Source organism: Sabethes cyaneus, chromosome 3 (genome assembly GCF_943734655.1).
Source record: "Sabethes cyaneus chromosome 3, idSabCyanKW18_F2, whole genome shotgun sequence".
Classification (NCBI taxonomy): Eukaryota; Metazoa; Arthropoda; class Insecta; order Diptera; family Culicidae; genus Sabethes; species Sabethes cyaneus.
In genome coordinates this window covers 160,635,298-160,642,269 of record NC_071355.1, presented here as the reverse complement: position 1 = coordinate 160,642,269, position 6,972 = coordinate 160,635,298, and the positions used below count along the sequence as shown (strand labels likewise).

At 36.6% G+C, this 6,972-nt stretch overlaps 1 non-coding gene across 1 annotated transcript; it reads right to left on the bottom strand.

Moving 5' to 3' along the window:
• Window positions 1–5,741: 5,741 nt before the first annotated feature.
• LOC128744861 (U6 spliceosomal RNA) lies at window positions 5,742–5,851 on the bottom strand. The gene has a single exon (XR_008412478.1). It is a non-coding gene; the product is annotated as a U6 spliceosomal RNA (small nuclear RNA).
• Between the last annotated feature and the right edge of the window lie 1,121 nt (window positions 5,852–6,972).

The following is a 6,972-nucleotide window of genomic DNA, read 5'->3' as shown; positions in this document are numbered from 1 at the left end:
GGTTTTATTTGCCCTAACCCTTTCCGACCGGCCCGTTCTTTGAAATTTTACTGCGAAACATCTACTACTCCTAGAATATCTTTAACTATTGTACTACGAAGCCTAACTATTCAGCTAACATTGCTCAACTTTTACACATTGTAAGTTGCATGAACGGTTCTAGGTAGAATTTTTAGTAAAAGCTTTCACCTATACAATTGTGTAGGCTGTGGCTTAAAGGGTTAACTAGTGCTCGATAAGATTGAAAACTGTCTAATTGTATGTGTGTATGCGATTTTGTGTATGAGCGTGGCTAAAAAATTTTCCACCCGCCTTTTATCGGAGATGGCTCAACCAATTTGCGCTCAAGTTTTATTTTGAAATATTCAGTGGGATTTCGAATTTAGCATGGTTCGTTTTTGGCAGGCCCCGATTTTTCCACAAATTTCCAAAAATATGCTTAAAATCAATCAGTTTTCGCTCTAAATGGCGAAAAACTGATGCTCTCAGTATGTTCATGAAACAAAATTTGTGCTTGTAGAATGTCGAACAATAATATTTTCACTGCCTTAGGACTATATTTTACCACACGGTGTCAAAAAGTTACTTGCACCGGACGGATAGCTCATGGGGGATTTTTTAAACATAAAATGGTTACAATCGTGGAAAAATCGTTAATAATAATGATATTTAGTCAATTTTCATAGCATTTACATTCAATTTTGGCATATCGAAAAAGGGTTTCGATTTTGGCATGGTCTCAATTTTGGCAAATAGGCTACAGGCATTTGTTGCCAAATTCAAAATCCTACTGTACTATCGTTCTATAAAACCTTTGTAGGATTTCTTGAAGTTGGTCCATAAGTTCAGGTATATCTCGAAATATGCCTTAGCCCAAGCATTTTAATGTTACTTGGCTTGATTACAGTTTTTATGAAAAATAGTCAAAGATATCATCATTAGAGTGTAATAAAACTCAAATTGTTACTTGGGAAGACCAAGAATTTCATCCACACAATTTGGTTGTCAAACTTAATGTTTTGGAAACTATCTCATTAACGACAGGTTTAAGCAAATTAACACTAGAACAGACATTTGCTTGCTGTAGAAATCAAAATTTGACTGACGCTGTTTTTAACGCATTTAACTTCATGCATTTTTAGCTTAACGGTAGCAGACCGCATGTCGGGTTAACCAGCCTGGAACAAGTGATTATGTATTGATCGGGGCCAAATCCCATTAAGTTCACTATTTCTTATTACTAGCTTGATAAAGGCCATCCCAAGTGTTTCTGGTTCAGTTGAGTGTAAATAATAATTATAAGATTGAGCGATTACAAATGTGGGATCAGGGCTGTTAAATCCGGTTTAAATCTGGTTAGATTTAAAATGGTATAATAATGCGTGGCACGTAGTGATAGTTCTTTTATATATTAACCTTTGTTTTTTAGAAGACCTCACGTCGGGATCGAAATGCGTATCTATCATTAGATAATAGCATGGCAGTAGAATTAAAGGACAATATTATTTTTTGTTTTCTTTCTTTTATACATATTTTCTTATTCGACCGCCGATGATAATGAAAAAATAAGAAAAAGAAGAAAAAGATATTTTTAGAATCTTCTAAAAGAATTGTGGAGAAAAAGTAATCGACTAACAAATTTGAAAGTACTCTTATTTTTTCTATTTCATTTTCTGGTCTAAATCATGTCATTTTTCAATTTTGACAGCGTTATAAATATATTTCAGAAACAGCAACTAGACACCTGATATTTGTGTATTTAATTGAAGAGTTTACTTTTAACAGAAAAATACAAAAAGCGGATTCGTGAAATTCAGTTTTCTGATTTTTTGATAGTGCATATTTCATAGTGCAATATACAATTATATGTATCTAGCACGCAAAGCTGCTGAAAATTTTCAAAAGAAAACCAATGTGCATGACAGTTAGATTTTTAAACTGAAATAAATTTAGTCAAAATAAAACACCAAATAACATTGATTGTTTGGAACTGCAATTCTTTTAATGAGTATTGATTTTCGAGAGTGTAACCTCAGTCTATGAACTGCCATTGCATGGGTAGCATTGCAAACTTTACGCCTTTGTGTAGGCTACCAATGTGATTTTTATGCGCACATGCTTGTGAGGGATGTCCAAAAATAGTTCAATGCAACGCACAGAAAGCACTATGAAAAATATCTCGCGTTTTATTTAAATCACTCAAGGTATCGATTGGTAGATTTATGCCCCTTTAATAAATGATTAAAAATTTTGAAAAAATCAATAATTTTTTATGTCATATTTCGATACTTTTCCGCTCATTTTGATACTAGTTTTGTAATGATACGACCATGGGAAGTGTACAAAAAACGATCATACACATAGGCATTCCAGTGCGGCGTGGAACAACCTCGACGGGATAAAACGCCGCTACTGTAAATACACGATTTTCAAACTTTATGTACCTATCTTTTTCTCAGAAGCTACACAACGTATTGGAACAAACTTTTTTTTTGTTGGTAAAAGCTTGGTAAAGACTATTAACTTTTGCGCTTTGTATCACAAAACACAGCTTGAGAAAAAAGAAAAAGAAGAAAAAAAATGATTGAAAAAATAAAATTTTGCCTTCTTTTTCTTTTTTCTCAAGATAGTTTCTCACGTTCCGACGATCGCCACTTTTAAATACTGGAAAGCTGGCCTTAAATCCAGGGTTTAAATCGGAATAATTGAAATCGGACTTCAATTGAATTTGCAATTGAAATTGAAATTAGACTTGAAATCGAGCTTGAACTTGAAATTGAACTTGAAATCGGAGGTGAAATTGGACTTCAAATACGAGAGGACATTGGAATTGAATTGGATTTGAATCTAGATTTAAAACGGGACCTACATTGGGGTTGGTATTGGACTTTCAATCTGAGGTCAAATTAGAATTGTCTTAGACATGAGATTAGAACTCACATCGGAGTTGAAATAGAAATTAACTTCGAATTGAATTTGTTCTAAAAATGGGATATTAAATTAGATTTGAAATTTTATTTATTCCACTGCATAAAATTCCTCTTGAAATCAGAGGACTTAGGTTTGAATTGTTGTCATAGGGTATGGGAGGATATTTTCAACCCATTAAGCGGTAGCCTAGACAATATTCAGGAATTACGTTGAAACTATATTCATTCGAGACAAAATTTTTCTGCCAGTTGATAGAATAATATTTACTGAATATCGACGTGTATTTTGGCCTTAATGAAACGCTACTAAATTTGAGTTATAGTCGCGAGAAATAATGAAGTCGCTGCGGATAAATTAGGCCCATTTTCTATAGTGGTGTCTGTGTTTTTTTAAATCCGACCGGCCGAAATAGCCTGCACAGGGATTAGATGCTTTTCAAAAACATATCAAAAGAGAGACCGATGGATAACGTGTCGGTATTGCCTAGATACCGGCTCATTGAAGGTAATAAGTTTGGCAGTGGCAACAGCCTACTGCTGGCGCTAGTGTATCATTGAATCGTGCATATACATTAGGACCAGAAGCAAGTGGTTGTCACTCAAATACTAGCTATGTCAACACGATAGAAGAGTTTCAGGCGCAACTGCATTACATCTTGGTAGTAGTGTAAATAGAGCACCATATGCTGAAATTAAAACCAATTGCCAGAGGGGAATTTGTGTGTTCTTCCGTGATGAAAAGAAGTAAAATTGTTCTGTGACACCATATTCACAGCTGTTTAGTTGCTAGAATAAGTAAACGTGATCATAATTGTGTGTTTTCCAAACCATCACCAAGAGCGGATACGCGTAAGCGATTGCTGCTGGTTTTTTCAGCCTGATTACGTGCCAGTGGAAAAACAGTGGTTTTGATGTTTATTGAATAAAATTTAGCAAATTACTTACATTTTTATGAAAATAGCTATAACACATTAAAGCTTATGAGTGCTACATTCGTTTCAGTATTGTTATATAGCGGCAAAGTTTTTATTTGGGAAAGCGCAGCAAAAAAGGTAATGCATGCCGAATTTAGTAGCGCGCTGGAAATACCCTTCCGTACCCTGTATTAACTTGAAATCGGAAGAAATCTTACTTTAAATTTGGTTCGAAATTTGTCTTGATATTGGACATAAACTTGTACTTGAAATTAACTTTGACTTTAGAACTCAAGTTAAAATTTGACTTGAAGTTGGGCTTGAATTGACTAGAAATTGGATATAAAATTAGGCTAATCTCATGTTTTTAGTCTTGACCGTGAAATTCGGTCATACATATACAGGGTGTTCAATAAGTTCGAATACAACTTTTCATCGTGGTGTAAATGCGCATCATGTGCATTCTGTGCATTGGTATTGGTGTCAGCTTTAGCCTTATATATAGACTAACCGACGCGCAAGGTGTCGACTTGATGTCATTTTTCATTTTGTTTACTCGCGATCAAGGAGTACCGCAACGTCGTAGTAAAATTGTTTGCGAGAGGTGAACGACCCGACGTCATATTTCGGCGGTTGAAATCCCACGGGGTGAAGCGGAATTTCATCTATAACACCATCCGTCGGTACCGGGAGACGGGCTCGGCCGTGCTAGATTCGGGCGGCCGCGTTCGGCGAGGACGCCAGCAGTCATCAAGGTGATGGGGGAGCGGGTTCGTCGAAAAATGAACCACTCGCTCTGGAAGACCGCTGTTGACCTTGATATGTCGATCGGGACTGCCCACACCATCATGACGAAGGACCTGGGATGCAAGCCGTACAAGAAACGCAAGGTTCACGGGGTAACGGAGGCTACGACGAAGAGGAGGTTGGACAGAGCAAAACTGATACTTTTGCGGCACGCTGGTTAGGAGTTCGTTTTTTCTGATAAGAAACTCTTCATCTTGCACCAGCCGCACAATGTCCTAAATGATCGGGTGGAGGCGTCGACGTTGGCCAGTATCCCCCCGTTCCATATAAACACCCCGCGGTTCCAGAGCGCCGCGTCAGTGATGGTTTGGGGGGTCGTATCCAAGTGTGGAAAGCTTCCACTGCTGTTTATCGAGAAAAACGTGAAAATCAACGCCGCGTACTATAAGACCGAGGTTCTGGAGAAGGTTGTGCCCCTGGCACTTCATGACCTCTACGGGAAAGATCATTACGTCTTTCAACAGGACGGTGCACCGGCCCACACGGCGAATATCGTCCAAGCGTGGTGTCGAGAGAATTTGGTTGATTTTCTCGATAAGACTTTGTGGCCTCCCAGGGCCCCCAGGTCCCCTGGACTTTTATGTATGGTCGTGCATGCTGGCCAAGCAGGGCGAACATAAAGTGAGCACGATGGACCAATTTAAGAAGCTCATTTCCAAGATCTGAGACGAGATGCCCATGGACCAGGTGCGTGCCGCGTGTGATTCTTTTGAGAATCGTCTCAAGCTCGTCATAAAGTACAAAGGGGGTCATGTCTCTCAGTCGATGATATGTATACAAAAATCAATAGATTTCAAACAAATTTTAGATATTTGGCAACTTTATCTAAAAAAGCCATATCTCGGTCCCCCAAGGAACTCCGGAATAACTCCGGGACCATATGAAATATGGCCATTATCTATAGATATTATGAAAATAGATAATATTTTCGGTGCAATTCCCAAATTTGGTGAAAAAATATTGAAAGATAAAAAAGTTACGGTCATTTTAGTTAATTTTGCGGTGCTAAAAATGATGTAGACCTTAGAGGGGTTAATGAAATTAAAAGAAAAAAGAATCTATTTTCTTGACGTGACTCCCATTGTTTTCACGTTTTTTATTGTTTATTGTAAGGTTGTTGTGTCATCTTTGCGCAGGGCCCATGCTAATCTTCTCTATATCGTTCCAACGATGATGCCCATTGACAGTACAAAAATAAATGTCATGCGGAAAGAGGTGGGTAAAGTAGTGTAAGCATTGAAGTAAGGGTAAACCGAATACACACAAGCACGTGTAAAAAATTTATAATCTTATCACTTACTCAACAGCGATAGTAACAAAAAAGATCGCAGTGATGAATCCACACAGAAAAATAGGTTGTTATTAAATGTAACACAGAAAAAATAAACGGATTCGAAACTTTGACCTAACTTTAACATTGACCATGTGATGACCTCTACATCGTAATGTTTTACAAACATCATTACTATTTTTTTAAATACCATCAAGGCTAATTGTGGATAATGCAGATATAAACGGGTGTTGGCAGAGCGTGAGCAACAAAACATTTTGGTTTAGTTAAAGCAACCTAGAGAAAAATATTAGTTACCCTCAAAACCGCTTTGAAAAACTATAAAATAAAACTACGCTAACAGTTTTCATTTGCATTGGTTCAATAAGATTTCACGATTATTCATTGCAAAAATGGGGCCAGAGATTAGCTCTAGTTTCATAAAGACTGACCGTCAGTGTATTAGAAAAGTTAATTCAATAAGCATTACCATGGATGACATATTCAATTTCCTCAAAATGTTACCAGAATACCTTCCTGTTTCCTAATACACTCAAGTCTTTTTTTACACGGGGGATACGTGGCGTGTAAAATAAAGCCACGTTAATTCGAAAAATGTTGTAAAAAACCGCGATAATTCAAAAATCGTTATAAAATAAACCGTGTTAATTCAAAAATCGACGTAAAGAACCGCGTTAATTAAAAATCATCGAAAAAACCGTTCAAATTAAAAAATCCCTGAAAAAAACCGCGTCAATTCGAAAAATGATGTAAAAAACCGCGTTAATTCAAAAGTCGTCATAAAAAACCGTATGAATTCAAAAATCGTCATAAAAAAACCCGTTAATTCAAAAATCATAAAATAAACCGTGTAAATAAGACTTGACTGTACTGTTGTATAAAATTACGCTTTTTGTGTTCAACATTATTCAACGAACATTTGAAAATTTCAACATGAACTAGAAAATTTGATCGTGCATTTCCATTTAAAACTAAAGAATTTTGATACTATTTACTATATACCTATCCATAAGAGACAGACAAATGACGG